The sequence below is a fragment of the Lissotriton vulgaris genome, chromosome 3_1 (assembly GCF_964263255.1).
Source record: "Lissotriton vulgaris chromosome 3_1, aLisVul1.2, whole genome shotgun sequence".
Classification (NCBI taxonomy): domain Eukaryota; kingdom Metazoa; phylum Chordata; class Amphibia; order Caudata; family Salamandridae; genus Lissotriton; species Lissotriton vulgaris.
Window position 1 is genome coordinate 1,069,624,279 of NC_141689.1, and position 26,163 is coordinate 1,069,650,441.

The following is a 26,163-nucleotide window of genomic DNA, read 5'->3' on the forward strand; positions in this document are numbered from 1 at the left end:
AGCAGGAAATCCACGAGGCCGCACCAACATCCAGTTGTTCCCGCAGCACTCACCGCGCCACTACACGTCATGCTGGGTCCTGTAGTCCACATGGCAGGCCTCCAGTCGTCAGGTGAGCTGCATCATCAGCGGCGGGGGCGGAGTTGGATGTCACCCTATCGGTGGGCAGCTGGACACTTCAAGACCTTGACTCTCATTCACATCCCCTCATAATTCTCTAGGCGCTGAAGAAGGCACAACCCGTGCCGAAATGCATTCGCCATCCTAAAGAGAATTGCTTGGATAAAGATGCTTCCTGAACTCCCCCTCGGGCCTCTGCTCTCTTCTTGCTGCAGGGAGTTGTTCTTTCATGTCACGCGCGCACGCCAGTATCGCGCTACAGGGGTCCCCGCATCTCCAAGCTGGCCTGGGTACTGCTGGCTGCTGCTACGGCGGACTTTTGCACTTTAGGTTACTGATACTTACCCAGGTCCACCTCCAAGTTTCGGGACGAAGAGACAGCGGTGTTGCAGCCACGGCGCTGCACGTTGGGCGAAGCTGGATTTCTGGACTTATCCCCGCCATTGGAATCCCTTTTCCTTGGGGGTTGATGCGGTCCAGGGGGCGCAAGGAGACACCTTTGTTGCTGGCAAACATTGGCACACTACTGTGAGTGGAAGCAGGAAATCCAAGAGGCTGCACCAACATCCAGTTGTTCCCGCAGCACTCACCACGCCACTACACGTCATGCTGGGTCCTGTAGTCCACATGGCAGGCCTCCAGTCATCAGGTGAGCTGCATCATCAGCGGCGGGGGCGGAGTTGGATGTCACCCTATCGGTGGGCAGCTGGACACTTCAAGACCTTGACTCTCATTCACATCCCCTCATATTTCTCTAGGCGCTGAAGAAGGCACAACCCGTGCCGAAATGCATTCGCCATCCTAAAGAGAATTGCTTGGATAAAGATGCTTCCTGAACTCCCCCTCGGGCCTCTGCTCTCTTCTTGCTGCAGGCAGTTGTTCTTTCATGTCACGCGCGCACACCAGTATCGCGCTACAGGGGTCCCCGCATCTCCAAGCTGGCCTGGGTACTGCTGGCTGCTGCTACGGCGGACTTTTGCACTTCAGGTTACTGATACTGGTCCACCTCCAAGTTTCGGGACGAAGAGACAGCGGTGTTGCAGCCACGGCGCTGCACGTTGGGCGAAGCTGGATTTCTGGACTTGAACCCGCCATTGGAATCCCTTTTCCTTGGGGGTTGATGCGGTCCAGGGGGCGCAAGGAGACACCTTTGTTGCTGGCAAACATTGGCACACTACTGTGAGTGGAAGCAGGAAATCCACGAGGCCGCACCAACATCCAATTGTCCCCGCAGCACTCACCACGCCACTACACGGCATGCTGGGTCCTGTAGTCCACATGGCAGGCCTCCAGTCGTCAGGTGAGCTGCATCATCAGCGGCGGGGGCGGAGTTGGATGTCACCCTATCAGTGGGCGGCTGGACACTTCAAGACCTTGACTCTCATTCACATCCCCTCATATTTCTCTAGGCGCTGAAGAAGGCACAACCCGTGCCGAAATGCATTCGCCATCCTAAAGAGAATTGCTTGAATAAAGATGCTTCCTGAACTCCCCCTCGGGCCTCTGCTCTCTTCTTGCTGCAGGGAGTTGTTCTTTCATATATATATATATATATATATATATATATATATATATATATATATATATATACGCAAGTAAGTCGTCACCAAGAGAAAAAGGTCCCTGCCTTTGAAAATGACGAAGAGCAGACCCAGGAATCGGTGCTTAATCAAAGTGATTTATTTCCAGCCAGCCAGCCGCCATAACGCGTTTCGCTTCCACTGAAGCTTGATCACATGGCATATATATATATACACGGCATGCTGGGTCCTGTAGTCCACATGGCAGGCCTCCAGTCGTCAGGTGAGCTGCATCATCAGCGGCGGGGGCGGAGTTGGATGTCACCCTATCAGTGGGCGGCTGGACACTTCAAGACCTTGACTCTCATTCACATCCCCTCATATTTCTCTAGGCGCTGAAGAAGGCACAACCCATGCCGAAATGCATTCGCCATCCTAAAGAGAATTGCTTGAATAAAGATGCTTCCTGAACTCCCCCTCGGGCCTCTGCTCTCTTCTTGCTGCAGGGAGTTGTTCTTTCATATATATATATATATATATATATATATATATATATATATATATATATATATATATATATATATATATATATATATATATACGCAAGTAAGTCGCCACCAAGAGAAAAAGGTCCCTGCCTTTGAAAATGACGAAGAGCAGACCCAGGAATCGGTGCTTAATCAAAGTGATTTATTTCCAGCCAGCCAGCCGCCATAACGCGTTTCGCTTCCACTGAAGCTTGATCACATGGCATATATATATATATATATTACCTACTGGCGATAGCCAGTAGGTATATATAGTTAGGATTATTTGTCTATGGAACTTTTGAAAATTCTATGTCTAATAACTTTGGCGTTTGTGGACGGAATCGGCTGAAATTTTCAGGAAAATGGCACATTTTGTTTCCGAGCAGCCCCTGAAAATTTGGGGGGGTTTCGTCAAGGGGGGGCTGAGAAAAAAGGGGGGTCCCAAAACGCGTTTTTTACATTGAGTTTTCCATAGGGTGGTTGGCCTCACTTTTAGCTCGAACGGCTGAATGGATTTGCACGAAACTTGGCAAAATTGTAGGGACTGGTAGCCCGATGTGCCTTTGCTAGGTCTCAATATATGTGCTTCAGTGGATTTTGAGAAATTAACGTTTAAATCAAGATATATATCTGTAACAGCGCTCCGGGCAGCGATCCGGTCCGCTTACTTTTCGCGTTTCGGAACTTTGCGTGCAGAAAGCTGATTGGCTCTCCGGTGTCTGTCAACATTCTAAACAGTCCGGAGCGGCCGCCATCTTATCTCTCGGTAGGATCGAGAGAGAAGAGGTGAAAAACGAAGGGGGAATTTATTGAAAGGGTGCAAGGTATACCCCTCTTGACCCCCTAGGAATGTTGTTGGGGTTAATAAAGGGTCCCGTGGGGAAAATTAAAAAAAAAATGATTTTTCACGGTAGAAGCGCTTCACGGGCCGCGAACTGGGCCGCAAACTGGTAGCGAAACGGGAATTCGCCATTTTGTGCTTCGTTAATTAAAGTACTAGGTATAAGGGGGTGCGGGAGACGTATCTTAATCCCCTGTTTCCTGAGGGTGGCTGAGGAGGCTGATATATGTTGATACATCTCTTCCAGCAGCTGCGCCATCTTGCCTTTTTTCGAATGCCACAATTTTGTCGTGCACGGCAGCCATTTTAGATGCCAGGCTGGTCCCAGGTTATCACCTAACCCTGCGGATGTAGTTTATGGCCCCAGCTGTAGAGAATTCAGACATGCCAATCCTCCTGATTGAGGCGTGTGACTACTGATTTCAGTGCTAGTCTCCCGCCTTCCGATTTCTGCAAGCAAAAACCCGGGGGCATATTACGAACAACTAGCGATAATTTTTGTCTCTAACTTGTTTAGAGACAAAAATTATCGCCGTACATCGGCGATTTTTATCGCAGATAAACCTTGCTATTATCGCAGAAAAGTCAGCGATATTCATGTATTATCGACCTAATGCTCTTAGCCATGTTATCCACCTCCCATTGGATAACATGGCTAAGAACTGCTCAGGGCAGGTGTTAGATTTTGGAGATATTCGCGCTTAGCGCGAATATCTCCAAAAGTTGGTAATAGAAGGTAGCGATGTTAGGGACTGTTTCCAGTCGCTAACATCTTGGCACGCCACTTTGCATGTCATTAGTGATAAGTATCACTGACATGCAAAGCGGGGCCCAAGATGGTCGCTATCTCCTTTTAGCTGTCACTAACTGGTGTTAGCGACAGCTTGGTAATAGGGAAATAATTTTATCTCCGCTTTCATGGCTTTTAAAGCCAAAAAAGCGGAGATAAACTCCCTTGATAATATGCCCCACGATTCCTTGGGGGTTTCAGCTGACAGGGCTTGGTATTGTGTTACATGGTAATTTTTCCATGAAACGTCAGAGGGTCGATGCAGGGGTTCTAGAAGAAGTGATAAACCATTTAAGCCTCATGAACAAGCGCATGGTCTTTTAAAGATTTGTGAAGTATTCGGGGCGGCGGTGTGTGTGTGCCCTCTTTCTGTGCGGGCGGGGGGGCACTGCCAGCAATTTGCCAGGTCAGGTAGTGTTCAACACGTGCATCACCCTTTCTCTGCCTGCTATTGCGCTCCATGCTTCGGAAAGGTAAGAAAAAGAACGTGCATTTGAGTTTGAAATGTCCGATCCTGCAGCAGCACACTTCCAAAGCCCACACATGACAATAACCCGATTCAAGGCCCCATTCACCCGTTTTTAAAAAAATAGATAACACTCCAACAAAGTAAGGTTATAAAACTTTATTAACTACTAACTTTAACGAACGGAACAAAAACTAAAAACATTTAAACATTTCTCAACACAAAAAGCAACAATGGTTAGAAGCTGTCGTTTGTGCGAATAGTCCCAAGGCAGCACAACGTGCAGAGTTCTGGACGGCACCCAGGTGATGTCGCCTGGGTGCCGCACTGGTTTAGGGATCCTACAATGCTGCTCCGAAAATTGGCGTGGGGCGTCCCGGGTGGGGCGGGGGGAGGCCTCGTCAGTAGCGGTCTGTTGTGCGAATAGTCCCAAGGCAGCACAACGTGCAGAGTTCTGGACGGCACCCAGGTGATGTCGCCTGGGTGCCGCACTGGTTTAGGGATCCTACAATGCAGCACAGAAAAACAGCGTGGGGCGTCCCGGGTGGTGCGGGGGGAGGCCTCGTCAGTAGCGGTCTGTGTCCAGTGTCACATGGCTGACACAACATGTACGACAGGCACCCAGGTGATGTCCAGTAAACTGCCGCACTGGTTTTGGTATCCTACAATGCTGCTCCGAAAAAAATTGGCGTGCGGCATCCCGGGGGGGGGCGTGGGGGAGCCGGCGTGAACGGGCCTCCCCAGGTGGCGGCCATCCAGCTGAGTTGCGCCCGCTCTTGTGGCTACAGCGTCTCGCTCACCATGTTGTTGAGTTGCTCCCACTCTTGCAGTGCAGCGATAGGCGGCTGCCACATGGCTCTTAAAATGGCGGACAGCTCCTCGGTTTTAGGCCTGGTCCACTGACATGGCCCTGGGACACTTTGGAACTCGGACGCTTGCCTGCTAGGGCTTGGGCTCCATTCTCGAAAAGCGTCCCCTGAGCCGTGAAGATTGTATAAAAGTCTTGGGGGCCCCCGACTCCCGCAGGCTTCCGGTGGGGAGCGGCTGCCATGATTGCTCGCGGAATGACCACGACGGAGCCACGAGATGGTGGTGCTCTCATGTTGACGCCAGCTTCAGTCTGAATGATCCAGAAACAAGGTGGGGCTTTCATCGTTTGGGAAAAAAAAAATGTTCTAAACCAATGAAAAGTGTTAATTTTAGGTCATATGACCAAGCCTTCCATCTTTAGGAAACCAAAAGTAAAATGAACCAATGAAAAGTTTTATAAAGAAGTCACATGACCTGTTATGCGGCATAGGGCTACAAAAACCGTAGAAAATCCGTTGGCACGTGAGGCGGCGTCAGTAGCGGACCGATGTGCGAATAGGCCGAAGGCAGCACAACGCGCTGAGATCCGGATGGCACCGAGGTGGTGTCAAGCAAATTGCCGTACTGGTGTGGCCATCCTACAATGCTGCGCCGAAAGACGGCGTGTCCAGCTGAGTTCCGGTCACTCTTGCGGTACAGTGAGTCGAACGCGCCGAGATCCGGATGGCACCGAGGTTGTGTCCAGCAAGTTGCTGCACTGGTGTGGCCATCCTACAATGCTGTGCCGAAAGTCGGCGTGGGGTGCCCCGTTGGCTTATGAGGTGATGTCAGTAGTGGACCGATGTGTGAATAGGTCGGAACCAGCACAAGGCGCCAAGATCCGAATGGCAAGTCCTGGATATTGAGTGCCATAGTTGAGAGTTCTGAGCTGTGCTTGTAAGACTATCTGAAGCTTATTTGCACCTGCTGCAGTTTCACTGTTGCCCAAGGTGGTGTCCAGCAAATTGCTGCAGTGGTGTGGCCATCCTACAATGCTGCGCCGAAAGACGGCGTGTCCAGCTGAGTTCCGGTCACTCTTGCGGTACAGTGAGTCGAACGCGCCGAGATCCGGATGGCACCGAGGTTGTGTCCAGCAAGTTGCCGCACTGGTGTGGCCATCCTACAATGCTGCGCCGAAAGACGGCGTGACCAGCTGAGTTCCGGTCACTCTTGCGGTACAGTGACTCGAACGCTCCGAGATCCGGATGGCACCGAGGTGGTGTCCAGCAAGTTGCCGCACTGGTGTGGCCATCCTACAATGCTGCGCTGAAAGACGGCGTGTTCAGCTGAGTTCCGGTCACTCTTCCGGCACAGTGACTCGAACGCGCCTAGATCCGGATGGCACCGAGGTGGTGTCCAGCAAGTGGCCGCACTGGTGTGGCCATCCTACAATGCTGCGCCGAAAGTCGGCGTGGGGTGCCCCGTTGGCTTATGAGGTGATGTCAGTAGTGGACTGATGTGTGAATAGGTCGGAACCAGCACAAGGCGCCAAGATCCGAATGGCAAGTCCTGGATGTTGAGTGCCTCAGTTGAGAGTTCTGAGCAGTGCTTGTAAGACTGTCTGAAGCTTATTTGCACCTGCTGCAGCTTCACTAGGTCCGGCGGAACTTTTTTCCTTTTCCTTTCTGCTTCTTTTCCTACAATGCCTTTCATCTGAAGACACGACCAGGTCCCTGAATGTGTGCAGGGGGACGCTATTGATTGAATGAAAATGGCGGCTTGACACAAAGCTGACTCAAGCGTTACTGTTGGTGCTATACAGAGAAAAATTAGTTTTCAGTTTGTACATTCTTCTGGATTTTTTTTCCATCCAAGTCTGATTGAGAGTTTGTAGAAAAATGGCTTCAGATTTTCCACATACTACTCTTCAACATTTTTCCTAAATGTAACAATGTGAAACTCACTAGGAGAACGGCTGTTTCTGTTTCCTTTCAAAATGCTGCCACCAATATTTTCTGAATGGAAGACACCATCTTGTAGCATAAAGGGCCGAAAGGGGTTCTGGTCTGGCCGATGGTTGGTGGAGACATTTTGACTATATCTTGGACCTGCCCGGCCTCGCCCAAAATGGCGCCGGTATAAATGGGACTCGTAACTCCTTGCCCGCAAATGTATATCTAGAAAATGTTATTGTAAGTGGCCCTGTCGTATTTTAATTACAAAATGTACGTCCACCGATTCCGCAACTGTTAGACACCTTTGTTCTTGTCACCTAATGGCCCGCTCGTTACGTTCTTCTACAGTGTAAATGTCTCGTCATCATATACGATTTCAGTTTGCTCCGTGGCCGGCCCACGTGGTTATAGGCCCGTATTTGTATACTGACATTTTCATAATAAAGGTTTTTAAAACAAAACACGGTAGTAGTATTTACATTTGTAAAGTTTTTACTTTTAGTGACTGTTTTCGAATCAGTAAAAGGCAAGTGAAATAAAGCAGTCCAATTACATGACGGATAAAAGGTATAATATGTAGGAACGCAGTAAAGATAAATGGTCAAGGGCAGTTGTGTTTTTCATGTCTGCAACATAAAGTGATCGATAAGAATCTGATAATCAGGCGTATCGGCGACTAAGACAGCAGGCCGAATCTCTTTTACTCAACGGCTCCGTCATGGAAGGAAGAAACGCCCTTTTTCTCGAAAAAGGAATATAATTTACTTGCAAGACAGTTGTAAATTTTCCGGGAAAGTACATTAGCCTGGAATATTATAACATATGTTTGAAAAAAAAATATTGTTCGAAAATAATAAAAAGTGTAATTTTTAGGTCATATGACCAAGCTTTTCATCATTAAATTAACAAAAGTAAAATGAACCAATGAAAAGTTTTATTAACAAATCACATGACCTGTTATGCTTACGTTACGCGCCGCGCCTCGGATCACTTCCGGGTGCGCTAACGCGGCGTGTCATAAAACGCATTACGCGACAACGTAGGTCAAGAATATAGTCTAAATGTCTCCACCAACCAGCGTTCAGAACACAACCCCTTTCAGCAGTCCAAAAAGTTCTGTTAAATGACAACAGAGGGGACAGGCAACAAGAACCATCAGTCAAAGAGGGGAGGGCAAGTTCTTCTCTTCCGGGTCATGTTGGGGCGCTACCGGAACTGATCGAATTGGTAGTCTATAGTGTTTCTGGATGTTTCAGACTAAAGCTGGCGTCAGCATGAGACCACTACCATCTCGTAGCTCCGTCGTGGCCATTCCACGAGCAATCATGGCAGCCGCTCCCCACCAGAAGCCTGCGGGAGTCGGAGGCCCCCAAGACTTTTGGAGAATCTTCACGGCTGAGGGGGCGCTTTCGAGAATGGGACCCAAGCCCTATCAGGCAAGCGTCCGAGTTCCAAGGTGTCCCAAGGCCATTTTAGTGGACCAGGCCCAAATCTGAAGAGCCGGCCGCCATTTTGAGAGTCCTGTGGCAGCCGCCTATCGCTGCACCGCAAGAGCGGGCGCATCTCAACTACATGGTGAGCGAGACGCTGTAGTCGCAAGAGCGGGCGGTAAACAGCTGAATGGCGGAAGAGGCACAGTGTAGCAAAAGCGGGCGGAATGGCAACTAAAACGATAAAGGGGCGCCCCACTACAGCTTGTCTTCAGGTCAAACGGATTGTGGGACGAGGTCCAGAATTGAAGAGTCATCAAAAGGCAAAAAGTTCCGCCGGACCCCGGGAGCCGGCCGCCTATGTCGGGGGCGATCTCAGGCTACACCAGTGCTATAAGACTTGGGGAGGGTGTCGGAGCCAAGCGTCTTCTCCGAGTCCATGGCCATCACACCGCCCCTCAGGGGCCTCCGTCAAGCTGTTTAGGGAGGTACCATATAACATTGTTTTCAAATGCAGTCAGGTCCACAAACGACACTCACTTACTTTGAGAATAGTGAAGCTGCAGTAGGTGGAAATAAGCTTCAGACAGTGTTACAAGCACTGCTCAGAACTCTTAACTATGGCACCCAACATCCAGAACTTATGCTATTTGAGAATGGTAGTGACATCGAAGCATCTCAGGGACCAAAACCATTAACGTACTTTCACGTATGAAAATCTTACTTGGGGAGGGGGCAGGAGCGAAGCGCCCCCTCCCAGTCAGCGCCACCACACCGTATGTTGAAAATCTGAAGCCATCGTTCTACAAAGTCAACCAAACTTGGATTGAAAAATCTAGAAAAATGTACAAACTGAAAACCAGTTTTGGTCTGCATAGCATCAGTAGCAACGCTTGAGTCAGCTTTGTGTCAAGCCGCCATTTTGATTCAACAAAGCACAGGCATTGAAAAAGGCTGAAATTCAGAACTCTAAACTATGGCACCCAATATCCAGGAGCTTGCCATCCGGATCTTGGAGCCTTGTGCTGTTTTCGATCTATTCACACATCGGTCCACTACTGACATCATTTTATAAACCAACGTTATGTAAATAGTTTTTTAATAAAATGTTTTACCCTGTTTCTTTGCTGGTGTGTTGTCTATATTTTTAATATTTGCATAGGGTTTGTCGTTATTTTGTGCAGGATGGGTGATGGAGCCGAGCTGTCTTGCAGCCCTCATGGTGTGGAGCTCAGTTCATCTCACTATTTTCGTATTTCTCATGAAGGGTTGTTCCTAATATTTCTATTTTAGCGAGGTCAAAAAGAGATCCAATTAGTGGCCTACTGATTTTGCTCGATTACTTTTATTTTTTAACACGATTTTTCACTATCTGCAAAGACTAAACAGAGTATTGCGACTTTGTGCTTGTTTGTAAATAGAGAATGATCCAAAGAGAACCAATTCTAAAACAGTAAATGCTTGGACAACAATCAATGAAATGGAGAGACAAGGAGGCACGACGGATTACAACGGGGGTAAAGGCCTGCGTTAACTACCCTTCAGTATCTGCAAAGAGAGAGTACTACTAAGACAAAAGAGGGGAGGGGGGGGGGTGTAGCGTTCAAAGCACATCAGCGTGCATAAATACGAAAATGTTTTTATCTATCACGTACTTGACATTTTAAAGCTTTTCATATTTGCTATTAAAAAACCAATGAAATTCACAGAAAAAACCATAGGTTATAGTGGATATATAGTTAGGAATTTGCATTTACAAAACCTTGAAAATTCAATGAAAAAACCATTGGTTTTAGGCCATATATAGTTAGGAATTAGCATTTACAAAACCTTATTTTACTCGCATAAAACCATTGAAATTCCATATATAGTTAGAAGCGCTAACTATATATCGCGCACCCGCAATCCACTGCTGATGATGTCACATATTACATCATTCATGACATGGTCAGTGACATCACTGATGACATCACTGATGACATCTCAAATGACATCACTGATGACAACTCAAATGACATCACTGATGACATCTCAAATGACATCACTGATGACATCACTGATGACAACTCAAATGACATCACTGATGACATCTCATTTGTCATCACTGATCACATCACTCATGTGATAATACAATGAACTTCTTCAGACTCTAATATAACCTTACATACACTCAGTATAAACAGACACTCAGAGACTGTCACTCATCCATGGAGTTACTCACACACCTAGTCAGTCATGCAAAGAATCAATCACACCTCCATTTCCTCAACTATAAAGTTATACACATCTTACTTATTCAAACATATAATAACACATATTTATTCTCTTATATAATCCCTGATACAAGCTCACAGTGATCGATACAGCCACTCACACATTCACTGGCTCTTATGTTCAGTTATTTATATATCTCAACTCTCACATGTATTGTGTTTTACATACGTACTTACTTGCACATGTAGCAATGAGAAATCCATTCACTCACCAACACACCCATGCATAGTCAACCGCCCATATAGCTGTTTCCACATGCACTCTTGAACTCATACTCCTAGTGAATCAACTGCTTACACATCTATGCACAGAGTCACGCACCTCCCAGCCACCCACACACACACTCAGCCTCCCATTCAAATACTTGGGCAACCAATCAATAACCCATATGGCCACTCTTATAGCTACTGATCAACACATGCAGCAGCTTACACAACAACAAACATACTGATGCACAAATTAAGACAGTTTAGTCACTAACCCATGCACTCAGTGAGACACATTTAATCACTCACTCATACAGTCAGTCATGCACCTACTAAATTCTTCATCCAGACACTTATACATCCACTCATTCTTCAATATGTGAAACATATTTAAACTTTACAGACACATACAATCACTGGATGTTGTGATCAGTGATGTCATCAGTGATGTCATTTGAGATGTCATCAGTGATGTCATTTGAGTTGTCATCAGTGATGTCATTTGAGATGTCATCAGTGATGTCATCAGTGATGTCACTGACCATGTCATGAATGATGTAATATGTGACATCATCAGCAGTGGATTGCGGGTGCGCGATATATAGTTAGCGCTTCTAACTATATATGGAATTTCAATGGTTTTATGCGAGTAAAATAAGGTTTTGTAAATGCTAATTCCTAACTATATATGGCCTAAAACCAATGGTTTTTTCATTGAATTTTCAAGGTTTTGTAAATGCAAATTCCTAACTATATATCCACTATAACCTATGGTTTTTTCTGTGAATATATATATATATATATATATATATATATATATATATATATATTCACTGAAAAAACCATAGGTTATAGACCATATATAGTTAGGAATTAGCATTTACAAAACCTTATTTTACTCGCACAAAACCATTGAAATTCGCATATATAGTTAGTTGCAATAACTATATATCGCGCACCCGCAATCCACTGCTGATGATGTCACATATTACATCATTCATGACATGGTCAGTGACATCACTGATGACATCACTGATGACATCACTGATGACATCTCATTTGACATTACTGATCACATCACTGATAATATCATTCATGTGATAATACGATGAACCTCTTCAGACTCTAATATAACCTTAGATACAATCAGTGTAAACAGACACTCACAGATTGTCACTCATCCATGGAGTTACTCACACATCTAGTCAGTCATGAAAAGAACCAATCACTCCTCCATTTCCTCAACTATACAGTTATACACACCTTACTAATTCAAACATATTCTAACACATATTTACTCTCTTATACAATCTCTGATACAAGCTCACAATGATTCATAAAGCCACTCTCACATTCACTGGCTCTTATGCACAGTTATTTATATATGTCAACTCTCACATGTACTGTGTTTTACATATGTACTTACTTTGACATGTAGCACTGAGATATCCATTCACTCACCAATACACTCATGCACACAGTCAACCGCCCATACAGTTGTTTCCACATGCACGTTTGAACCCATACATCTAGTGAATCAACTGCTCACACATCTATGCACAGAGTCATACACCTCCCAGCCACCCACACACATACTCAGTCTCCCATACAAATACTTGGGCAACCAATCAATAACCCATATAGTTACTCATATAGCTACTGATTAACACATGCAGCAGTTTACAGAACAACAGACATAATGATGCACAAATTAAGACAGTTTAGTCACTAACCCATGCACTCAGTGAAACACATTTAATCACTCTCTCATACAGTCAGTCATGCACCTACTAAATCCTTCATCCAGACACTTATACATCCACTCATTCTTCAATATGTAAGACATATTTTAACTTTACAAAAACATACAAACACTGGATGATGTCATCAGTGATGTCATCAGTGATGTCACTGACCATGTCATAAATGATGTAATATGTGACATCATCAGCAGTGGATTGCGGGTGCGCGATATATAGTTATTGCAACTAACTATATATGCGAATTTCAATGGTTTTGTGCGAGTAAAATAAGGTTTTGTAAATGCTAATTCTTAACTATATATGGTCTATAACCTATGGTTTTTTCAGTGAATTTCAATGGTTTTTTAATAGCAAATATCAAATGCTGTAAAATGTCAAGTACGTGGTAGGTAAAAACATTTTACGTTGTCGCGTAATGCGTCATATGACGCGCCGCGTTAGCGCACCCGGAAGTGCTCCGGTGCGCAAGGCGCAGCTTCCCGGAAACGATCCAGAGCGCGGCGCGCAGCGCGTAATGTAAGCATAACAGGTCATGTGACTTGTTAATAAAACTTTTCATTGGTTCATTTTACTTTTGTTATTCTAATAATGAAAGGCTTGGTTATATGACCTAAAAATAACGCTTTTCATTGCTTTCGAACATTTTTTTTTTCCCAAATGATGAAAGCCCCACCTTTTTTTTCTCACTCTGACTTGTAAAGCAAAGGACCCAGATGCATTTACAGTTGATCACTTACAATGTTCCAGGCTAATGTATTTTCCCGGGAAATGTACAACTGTCCTGCAAGTAAAATATTCCTTTTTCGAGAAAAAGGGCGTTTCTTCGTCCCATGAGGGAGCCGTTGAGCAAAAGAGGCTCGGCCTGCTGTCTTAGTCGCTGATAGGCATGAATATCAGATTCTTATCGATCACTTTATGTTGCAGGAGTAGAAAACACAACAGCCCTTGACCATTTTTCTTTACTGCGTTCCTGCGTATTATACCTTTTAACAGTCATGTAATTGGACTGCTTTATTTCACTTGCCTTTTACTGATTCGAAAACAGTGGCTATTATTCAAAACTTTACCAATGTAGGTACTACTACCATGTTTTTAAAAAAAAACCTTTATTGTGAAAATGTCAGTATACAAATACGGGCCTATAACCACGTGGGCCGGCCACGGAGCAAACTGGAATCGTATATGATGAGGGCACATTTACACTGCAGAAGAACGTAACGGGCGACCCATTAGATTGCAAGAACTAAGGTGTCTACCATTTACGGAATCGGTGGACGTACATTTTATAATTAAAGTACGACAGGGCCAGTTACAATAAAATTATCTAGATATACATTTGCGGGCAAGTACCATGGGTGACGTTAATTCGAACTTTCAATAGTACAGTAATCAATAACACATCAGAACTTAATATCAATAGGGATGTCAAAATGTTCAATCAATTCTCATCCCTGCTCGCCATGTGCTTCAAAACTGCATACGTATCTCATGATATCAAGGTTGGGCAACCAGTACACAACAAGGAGTTACGAGTCCCATTTATGCCGGCACCATTTTGGGCGCGGCCGGGCAGGTCCAGGATATAGTCAAACATAACAAATGAGGCTGACGTCTCTGAAGCAGTTGACGCACAGCAGGACATAGCAAATAAACATGAAGTCTCTGAAGCTGTTAACTCACTGCAGGACAAAACAAGTGAACCTGAAACCTCTGGAATAATTGTCGCTCAGAAGAACAACACACAAAACTCTGTAGTGTCTGAGGAAAGTAAAACAGAAGGGCACTGTAGTTTCAGACACACTTAACACTAATGACTTAACAAAGATATCGTCTGTCTATGAAGCAGCTGTCATGTTCACAGAATTGACAAAGAAGTGTGCAGACACCAATGCTATTAAGAAACACAAGGAAATCCCTAACGCATCAGCATTCTCGGAAGAGGTTGACACAGATGACATCTTAAGGAACAAAGAAAGACAAATTAAGGATAAGGAAGTTGTCACTTTAGTTTTTTCATCAGCTAGCGACAGCAACAAACACATTGTAGTGGAGATTAGATAGGCTACGGATGGGTGAATAAATTATCAAAAGAAAAAGCGACTCCCCCCTTTAGCAGATTAGCTAAATCTTTGCGTAATTTGGGCATGAAAGTTCGCTACTGACGCCGCCTCATGGGCCAACGGGTTTTGTATGCTTTTTATAACCCAAAGCCGCATAACAGATCATGTGACTTGTTTATAAAACTTTTCATTGGTTCATTTTACTTTTGGTTTCCTAATGATGGAAGGCTTGATCATATGACCTAAAAATAACACTTTTCATTGGATTAAAACATTTTTTTTTCCCAAACGATGAAAGACCCACCTTTTTTTTTCTCACTCGGCAATCAAAAAAGGTTCCGTTAGATGACAACAGAGGGGACAGGCAACAAGAACCATCACTCAAAAGAGGGGAGGGCAAGTTCTTCCCTACCGGGTCACGTTGGGGCTCCACCGGAACTCATCGAATTGATAGTCTACAGTGTTTCTGGATGTTTCAGACTAAAGCTGGCGTCAGCATGAGAGCACCACCATCTCGTAGCTCCGTCGTGGCCATTCCGCAAGCAATCATGGCAGCCACTCCACACCGGAAGCCTGCGGGAGTCGGGGGCCCCCAAGACTTTTGTAGAATCTTCAAGGCTGAGGGGACGCTTTCGAGAATGGAGCCCAAGCCCTAGCAGACAAGCGTCTGAGTTCCAAGGTGTCCCAGAGCCATTTTAGTGGACCAGGCCCAAATCCGAAGAGCCGGCCGCCATTTTAAGAGTCCTGTGGCAGCCGCCTATCGCTGCACCGCAAGAGTGGGAGCAACTCAACTACATGGTGAGCGAGACGCTGTAGCCGCAAGAGCGCGCGGAAAACCGCTGAATGGCAAGTGAAACGCTAAAGGGGCGCCCCACTACAACAGACGAGCCTCCACCTGGGGAAGCCCGTTCACGCCGCCTCCCCCCCCACCCCCCCCCTGCCCCCCCGGGGCGCCCCACGCCGTTTTTCGGAGCAGCATTGTAGGATACCAAAACCAGTGCGGCACCCAGGGGCGCATACGGTGCATACGTATCTCGTGATATCAAGATTGGGCAACCAGTACACAACAAGGAGTTACGAGTCCCATTTATACCGGCACCAATTTGGGCGCGGCCGGGCAGGTCCAGGATATAGTCAAACATAGCAAATGAGGCTGACGTCTCTGAAGCAGTTGACGCACAGCAGGACATAGCAAATAAACATGAATTCTCTGAAGCTGTTAACTCACTGCAGGACAAAACAAGTGAACCTGAAACCTCTGGAATAATTGTCGCTCAGAAGAACAACACACAAAACTCTGTAGTGTCTGAGGAAAGTAAAACAGAAGGGCACTGTAGTTTCAGACACACTTAAGACTAATGACTTAACAAAGATATCGTCTGTCTATGAAGCAGCTGTCATGTTCACAGAATTGACAAAGAAGTGTGCAGACACCAATGCTATTAAGAAACACAAGGAAACCCAAGACTTTTATTTTGTTATGGCAAGGGAACGAAATAGAGAATAAACTATAGTTGGTCACCATGGGGTTTAAAGAAGGGATGGTTCTTCACCTGGGTGCAGTCCAGAACTCAGCACGTTGTGCTGCCTTGGAACTATTCGCACAACAGACCGCTACTGACAGAAGGGCACTGTAGTTTCAGACACACTTAACACTAATGACTTAACAAAGATATCGTCTGTCTATGAAGCAGCTGTCATGTTCATAGAATTGACAAAGAAGTGTGCAGACACCAATGCTATTAAGAAACACAAGAAAACCCAAGACTTTTATTTTGTTATGGCAAGGGAACGAAATAGAGAATAAACTATAGTTGGTCACCATGGGGTTTAAAGAAGGGATGGTTCTTCACCTGGGTGCAGTCCAGAACTCAGCACGTTGTGCTGCCTTGGAACTATTCGCACAACAGACCGCTACTGACCATTGTTGCTTCTGTTTTAATAAAAAAAAATTAAGGTGTTTACTGTTTTTGTTGCGATTTATATATTTATAAGTTATTAAAGTGTTATAATCCTACTACTTTGTTGGAGTGCTATATATTTTTCATGTGACACATAATTGTGAAGACTTTGATGTACAAAATGGCATCCCTGGAATCTTCCGCTTCAGGCTCGGTCCCACACACCCTTACAGTGAGAATCCCCTCCCCAATCACAATACAGGATCGTTATCAGGTAGTAGGAACGCGTGTGGTGTGACGGATCTTATGGGGTGGGGGCCTTGATCTACTGTAACTCCTTTGAAGAGGGGTGATTCTTTACAGTTGGGGCCATAAACTACATCCGCAGGGCTAGGTGATAGCCTGGAACCGGCCTGGACAATCGGACACAGAGGAAGAGGAGTGTGAGAGGGTGCGGTAGTGAATAGGGTGAAAGGGTGGTGTCGGGCGGGCACAGGGTGTGATTCTCAGGGAAGAGCAGCGCAGATGGGGGGAGGTTTATGGCCCATGCATAAGACAGAGAGCGGGGGTGACCAGTGCGTGGGGGAGATGCTTGCGAGGGTGGGGAGCCATGCTGAGGATCGGCGGCGTTCAGAGAGTGGGTCTGGTCAAGGCATCTAAAATGGCTGCCGTGCACGACAAAAGTGTGGCATTGGAAAAAAAGCAAGATGGCGCAGACAATGTTTATCAATACGAATTAATTTATAACAATTATTTTTAACAATATATTTACTCGCAGTGTCAAAATGGCGGTCAACACTTCCTGATTTCCTTCGAATCGAACGTTAACAGACGTCACGATCGGCGTCGTGCAGAGAGTGGGTCTGGTCAAGGCATCTAAAATGGCTGCCGTGCACGACAAAAGTGTGGCATTGGAAAAAAAGCAAGATGGCGAAGACAATGTTTATCAATACGGATTAATTTATAACAAATATTTTTAACAATATATTTACTCGCAGTGTCAAAATGGCGGTCAACACTTCCTGATTTCCTTCGAATCGAACGTTAACAGACGTCACGCAGCAAAAAAAAAAAAAAAACGCTCACGCGCAGCCGCTGGAAGACAAGTATCAACATATATGAGCATCCTCAGCCACCCTCAGAAAACATAGGGGGTCAGGATACGTCTCCCGTACCCCCTTATACCCATTTCTCACATTGTTTTTCCTCCATCTTGTAATTTAATTAAAACGAAACACAAAATGGCGAATTCCCGTTTCGCGTCCCGATTCGCGAACCGGAAAACGCTTCTTCCGCAAAAAATCAATTTTTTTTTATTTGCCCCATGGGACCCTTTAATAACCCCAACATCATTCCTAGGGGGTCAAGAAGGGTCTACCTTGCCCCCTTTCATTAAATTTGCCCTTCGTTTTTCTCCTCTTCTTGTCTCTCGATCCTACCGAGAGACAAGATGGCGGCCGCACCTGACTATTTAGAATGTTGACAGACGCCGGAGAGCCAATCAGCTTCGCTTCGCAAAGCTCCGTTACGCGAAAAGTACGCGAACTGGAGCGCTATCCGGGACGCTGTCACAGATATATCTGTTTTTTAAAACGTTAATTTCTCAAAATCCACTGGAGCACATATATTGAGACCCCCCTTGACGAACCCCCCCCAAATTTTCTGGGGCTGATCAAAAACAAAATGTGCCATTTTCCTGAAAATTTCAGCCGATTCCGTCCACAAACGCCAAAGTTATTAGACATAGAATTTTCAAAAGTTCCATAGAGAAAAAATCCTAACTATATATACCTACTGGCGACCGCCAGTAGGTAATATATATATATATATATATATATATATATATATATATATATATATATATATATATATATATATATATATATATATATATATATTCACTGAAAAAACCATAGGTTATAGACCATATATAGTTAGGAATTCGCATTTACAAAACCTTATTTTACTCACACAAAACCATTGAAATTCCATATATAGTTAGTTGCACTAACTATATATCGCGCACCCGCAATCCACTGCTGATGATGTCACATATTACATCATTCATGACATGGTCAGTGACATCACTGATGACATCACTGATGACATCTCAAATGACATCACTGATGACATCACTGATGACATCTCATTTGACATTACTGATCACATCACTGATGATATCTTTCATGTGATAATACGATGAACCTCTTCAGACTCTAATATAACCTTAGATACAATCAGTGTAAACAGACACTCACAGACTGTCACTCATCCATGGAGTTACTCACACACCTAGTCAGTCATGCAAAGAATCAATCACACCTCCATTTCCTCAACTATACAGTTATACAAACTTTACTTATTCAAACATATACTAACACATATTTACTCTCTTATACAATCCCTGATACAAGTTCACAATGATCCATACAGCCACTCACACATTCACTGGCTCTTATGCACAGTTATTTATATATGTCAACTCTCACATGTACTGTGTTTTACATATGTACTTACTTTGACATGTAGCACTGAGATATCCATTCACTCACCAATACACTCATGCACACAGTCAACCGCCCATACAGCTGTTTCCACATGCACTTTTGAAACCATACATCTAGTGAATCAACTGCTCACACATCTATGCACAGAGTCATACACCTCCCAGCCACCCACACACACACTCAGTCTCCCATACAAATACTTGGGCAACCAATCAATAACCAATATAGTTACTCATATAGCTACTTATCAACACATGCAACAGTTTACAGAACAACAGACATAATGATGCTCAAATAAGACAGTTTAGTCACTAACCCATGCACTCAGTGAGACACATTTAATCACTCACTCATACAGTCAGTCATGCACCTACTAAATCCTTCATCCAGACACTTATACATCCACTCATTCTTCAATATGTAAGACATATTTTAACTTTACAGAAACATACAGTCACTGGATGTTGTCATCAGTGATGTCATCAGTGATGTCATTTGAGATGTCATCAGTGATGTCATCAGTGATGTCACTGACCATGTCATGAATGATGTAATATGTGACATCATCAGCAGTGGATTGCGGGTGCGCGATATATAGTTAGTGCAACTAACTATATATGGAATTTCAATGGTTTTGTGTGAGTAAAATAAGGTTTTGTAAATGCGAATTCCTAACTATATATGGTCTATAACCAATGGTTTTTTCAGTGAATTTTCAAGGTTTTGTAAATGCTAATTCCTAACTATATATGGTCTATAACCTATGGTTTTTTCAGTGAATTTTCAAGGTTTTGTAAATGCTAATTCCTAACTATATATGGTCTATAACCTATGGTTTTTTCAGTGAATATATATATATACATACATATATAAACATATATCATCTGTATATCTATATAAATACAAACATAAATGCATGCATACATATACTTATGTGCATACAGATGCATGTTATTTACATGAAAGTTGAAAAAACACTAATAAAAGCAAAGCTAAAAAGCCACCTCATTACAAACAGAATGGCTTTAACTTAAACGAGGGCGAGATCTATTGCATTTTCAATGCTTGTTTACTTTGGTTCCATCAAGAAGGCATTCAGATGTGTCACACATTTGCCATAAATTCTGAATGTTAGCACTCTAGTTGCACATTAGATCACTGTAGTAAAGCTACTGCTCACCAGGGACGTCTGCTGCTGGTATTCAAAGTGCATGTTTCAGTCTGCATGTCAGAATTTTTTTAATGAAATAGAAGAGGATTTGAGAAGTCACTCAAAATGATCCCTAATTTTTCTTTCTGAAGCACTAATCATACTTTCTATGGCAAAATTAACCCCCTCATGTTGTTCCTTTTTAAATTGAGTGTTTTCAGACTTACCACTTCATTCCAATCAAGATGGCTTCTGGTGTGCCATAGTTTTGTCATAAGTAAGACTGTTAGCGCTCTAGTTGTTCTTTAGAACACTCTGGGACATTCTGTCATTGGGCTATACTTGGGGTACATCTGGGTGATATTTGGGCTACATTTAGGCTCTTTTGTCTCTGGTGGCCATCTTGGGAGACTGTATGTCAGAATTTTTTAAATGAAATTGAAGAGGGTTTGAGAAGTCACTCAAAATGTGCCCTAATTTTTATTTCTGCAGCACTAATCATAATTCATATGGCAAAATATACCCCCTCATTTTGTTCCTTTTTAAATTAAATGTTTTAAGAGTTACCACTTTATTCCAATCAAGATGGCTTCAGGTGTGCCATACCTTTGTAATAAGTAGGACTGTTAGCGCTCTAGTTGTTCTTTAGAACACTCTGGGACATTCTGTCATTGGGCTATACTTGGGCTACATCTGGGTGATATTTGGGCTACATTTGGGCTCTTTTGTCTCTGGTGGCCATTTTGGGAGACTGCATGTCAGAATTTTTTTATGAAATAGAAGAGGATTTGAAAAGTCACTCAAAATGTGCCCTAATTTTTATTTCTGCAGCACTAATAATACCTTCTATTGCATAATATACCCCCTCATTTTGTTCCTTTTTAAATTAAATGTTTTAAGAGTTACCACTTTATTCCCATCACGATGGCTCCAGGTGTGCTATACCTTTGTAATACGTAGGACTGTTAGCGCTCTAGTTGTTCTTTAGAACACTCTAGGAGGCTGCAATAGAACACAAAGGAATCAACTGACAGTCTCTGTCCTTGTTGGATGTACATGTTTTACTGAGAATGTCAGACTTCATTTTCACATGACTGAGAAAGATAATGTGAATTTACAGAAAATATGCTTTCAGTTTAGCTTATAGATCCCCTTCCAAACCACTGTGGGAAAATCATGAGATATTAGTTTTCTTTCAAACAATATTCATGATATCACAGCAGAAGGTTTTTTCACATGGTAAAATCACCTTAGAACCCACCACAATTCCTAAAACGAGTATGGTACCATCAACAAATGATTTATAATATAACTAAAGTCCTAAAACCCTCTATTAACTACAATGCTTTTTAATGAGGTGCTATCATGTATATTGGTCCCAGGATGGCTGCCAACACTTCTTGGATGAAGTGCTGACAGCCAATCAGATCAGATGTGTGGTTAGGCTCCGCCCAGATATATATCTTTTTTTGAACCTAAATTACTCAAAATCCACTGGAGCACATATATTGAGACCTAGCAAAGGCACATCGGGCTAACAGTCCCTACAATTTTGCCAAGTTTTGTGCAAATCCATTCAGCCGTTCGAGCTAAAAGTGAGGCCAACCGCCCTATGGAAATTAACATGGGAAAAACGCGTTTTGGGACCCCCCTTTTTTCTTGGCCCCCCCTTGATGAAACCCCCCCAAATTGTCAGGGGCTGCTCAGAAACAAAATGTTCCATTTTCCTGAAAATTTCAGCCAATTCCGTCCACAAACGCCAAAGTTATTAGACATAGAATTTTCAAAAATCCCATAGAGAAAAAATCCTAACTATATATACCTACTGGCGACCGCCAGTAGGTAATATATATATGCATATATATAACATACTGGCGGTTGCCAGTAGGTAGTTAGAGTTAGGACCACTACTCTACCCTAGTCTACTTTAGTTTCCTTAGGAAGAGCATTTTGTGTTTTGCTTATAACTTTGGCGTCGTTTGATGAATCTTTATGACATTTTCCAAACTAATTCTTTGTTAATATCAGCTCCTATGTTGGGGGTGATTCGTCAAGTGGGGCCGAGAAAAAAGGAGGGTCCCAAAACGTGTTTTCTCTATGGAATTTCCATAGGAAACTTTAGACAAGGCTACGAGTCAAAGGAATTACTCCAAATTTGGCAGGGAGAAGGGTCTTGGTCTAGAAAGCACGCGTTTGTTTATTTGGTGTAAATCCGTTCAGTAGTTTTGGAGAAATATCGAAATTTACAGATATCGCTATTTGGGAATTCTGCCATCTGATTGGCTGAGGTGTTACGAGCACGGGCTTGGTGTTTATTGGCTGCGAGCTGTTGCAACTAGGAAGTGTTGGCAGCCATTTTGTGATTCCGTTGAAATGAGTAAAGGAAAAAAAAGGTGAAAAGAGTAGGAAACAGGAGGATGGGAGCACTGTAACCTCTGGGGGAGTGTGAAGCAAAGTACTCACTCCTACCGGTCTGAAAGTGCGGTATTGCTCAGAGTGACATGGTGCTGAGATGAAATGCTGCTACACTGCTACACTCGGGTATGAAACCGAGAGCCTAATCCGTGGGCTCATTGCTGTAAAGTGATGTGCTCTGGTCTTTGTAGCATACCTGTGCAAGTAGTGTTAGTAGGCGTTTATACCATACAGGGAGTGGGAGGCGAACTACTGACCCCTACCATGCGTTTATACTATACCGGAAGTGGGAAGCGAAATACTCATGCCTACCGGTGTGAAGTCTCAGGGATCAAACCAAGCTGATTGCTGTGAAGTGATGGGCTCTGGGCGCTGTAGCATACTGGCCGCTGTAGTATAACTGTGTAAGTAGTGTTAGTATGCGTTTATACTATACAGGGAGCGGGAAGCAAGCTGCTTACCCCTACTGGTCTGATGACTCAGGGATTAAACTGTGAGCCTAAACCGTGAGCTCATTGCCGTAAAGTGATGTTTTCTGGGTGCTGTAGCAAACCTGTGGAAGTAGTGTCAGTTTGTGTTTATACAATACAGGGAGTGGGAAGCGATCTACTTACCCCTACCGGTCTCTAGACCTGTGGATGAAACCATGAGCTCATTGCTGTAAAGTCATGTGCTCTGTGTAGTATTCCAATGTGAGTCATAGTAGAATGTTACTATGTAATGCTACTAGAATGTAAGTATGTAATGTTAGAATGTAGGGCTGTCATGAGGGGAATCTTGGGGAGTTTGTACACGGTGCTGGAGAAGATGGTTGCCTCGCTGTCTGCTCCTGTTGGTGGCTGTTTAAGCTGTCTTCTTTTCCTGCAATAAATGCACTTATCGGATCCACTGCTGTCTGCCTCTTCACTACATAAATTTGGGGATGAGCGGGAGAAGGTAAAAAGAATGCAGCACTCACCAATATTTCGAGCTTCCTTGCGTTCTGCTGAAGACCCGTTTTCTTCGTGAAGCTGTTTCTACTCATCCCAGGGTCGTCGGCTCATCGAACTATGTCATCCAACCTCTGATAGGATTTATATTTTTTGATTTTGGGCTTCCTCTGCCTCTTCACTACACTCTGGTCGCTGTACTACACGCCTGCAAGTAGTGTTATTATGCGATTATACTAATTCTGTAGTAATCCAGTAACCAATGCGTCATAACCCTATGGAGCGCTACCTCCCAGGCGCAGCTCATACAAAGTCCCGGGGTGTATATCCGCAGGACATTTATGTTTGCTATTACAGAGCGAGAGCATGGCTCCCGCCCTGTTTGCCTCGTTGAAGCAAGAGGAGGAAAACCTTGTAGAGGAGGAAAACCTTGTATCGTTTCAATAAACCGGATCTGGATGGTAAAAATGGTGAAAAAATAAATGAAGCGGGGTCTCACCCGTTCATTTAAATGAGCCCCCTGGTGGGTTATGTTCCGAGGCCAATCCTAATATTATATTGCGGGGTCTCTGCAGCACTGCGGACCTTCATCTCACATGTAAATTAGGCGCGGGAGAGCACAGAGACGTTTCACAGCTTAGGGTATCGCCACCTCCCCAGGTATTGTTTACTAATTGCTCGGGTGGCTTCGAGGCCAACTCAAGTCCGGGGATCCCCACCCTTCGGGGCTTTACTTAAAAATGCAGGGTGGGCCTCGCCAGTCCCTGAAGCCTCAGTGGCCCTAGGCAGTGCCTTATTGGTTCTGTAATCACAAGGGCAGTACTCATGGTGTTATAAAGTGATACACTCTTGGAACCCTTGCAGTTGTAGAATTACCCAGGCTTCATTTATGTAATAGCCTGTTGGTTTATATTTGGTAGGTGCACCGAAAAATTACAAATGTTTTCCCTCATAACCTCCTATCAACCGCTGATTTTCACAATAAACTACAGACAAGTGTTGTCAGAAAAAGAAGACCCATACACTCACTTATTTATTAGTAAAAAAATAACCTTTATTAAAACAACACAAATAAATGGAAGCACAACTTTATTCGAAGAAACAACAGTATTACATGAAATAAGTTGGTGGGATTTCTCCGAAAGCAGCGTACAAAACCTTCAAGACAAAAAATAAACATAAGTATGTGTGCCATGTCCAAGAGAAAAAGAAAGGTAGTCAGAATGAAAGGAAGAAAGTGAGAATGGGACAGAACGCGAGTGGGTGGAAGGGTGAAGGGGTAGGAGAGTCAAAAGAACAGAGGGAGGTAGAAACAGAGTGTCTGCCTACTGCACCCAGCCCTCACTGTTCACCTCCCTTCACCTGTGTGTCTGGGACGCTGGGGTCCGCGAGAAAGAGTGCAGTCCAGCAAGTCCTTAAAATGAAACGGAGATATGAATGAGGCCAAAGATTACATTAGTATCTATGGCAACATCGCTTGCCTGCACCTGTGCACCCAGGCTGCTGCACCCCAGCCCCTTCCCCCGCACTGTGCTCAATTGCAGCGCCTGCGCACCGAGGCTTCACTGCTTACTGGCCACCACCGGTGTGTCCAACGACGTGCCGGTGCGAGCTCCGACTCCGGGGTGCTTCTCTCAGGGTGGCATAGCAGGTCTCCAGTCGGGGGCGGTATCTTGATACCATGATGGAAGGCGTCAGAATGCCCTGGGCATCATCACCGGGTGAGCACCCGCTCAGTCCATTTTGGTGCACCTAACTCAGTGCCTGAAAAGGGAGAAATAGTATAATGCTGGAAACGTCTTGATGTAAATGAAGGTTTATTTCAAGCTTAATAGAGAACACCAGTTGAGTGCATCCTTCCTTCTTGAAGTACGATCTACCAACTGTTATTGGTAATCGTGGTTCAAAGAGGAGTTGGAGTGTACAAGAATACACAAGGTAAAATAGTATTATGTTATGCCAACGTTCACATACAAAGGAACAGAGCGCATGCTAGAAGCATAATGTGCGCATGTAATGCAGTGGCACAAGCCTGTGTGCATGTACACTTAGTAATCAGCTCACTACAGTGCCCCAAAAGCCATCGCTACGTGTCTGTAGGGCAGCGCTGCCCACTGGCTCAGGCCTACTGTACGGTCCAGGAGGTCCTTTAACTGAGACAGAGATGTGACTGAATGAGGTCAGAGATCACATCATTACGCACTGCAACATCGCTTGTTCGCACCTGCGCACCCAGGCTGATGCATCCCACCCCTCCCGCAGCACCGCGCTCAAATGCAGCCCCTGTGCAGTGAGGACCTACTGCTCACCTGCTGTCATTGTTGTGTGTCCAAACATGACGGCCAGAAGGTCTCACAATTCAAATGGAATTTTAATTGCAAGGATGGTGTACACCTCATGGATCCCTTTTTTTATTGCGCATTGTGATATGCGAGGTGGATGTGGCCATATCACCTGAGGCAGTATGGAAGAACTGGGACATGTTGCGTCGTCGTTATCCTATTTATACGTAGGCAA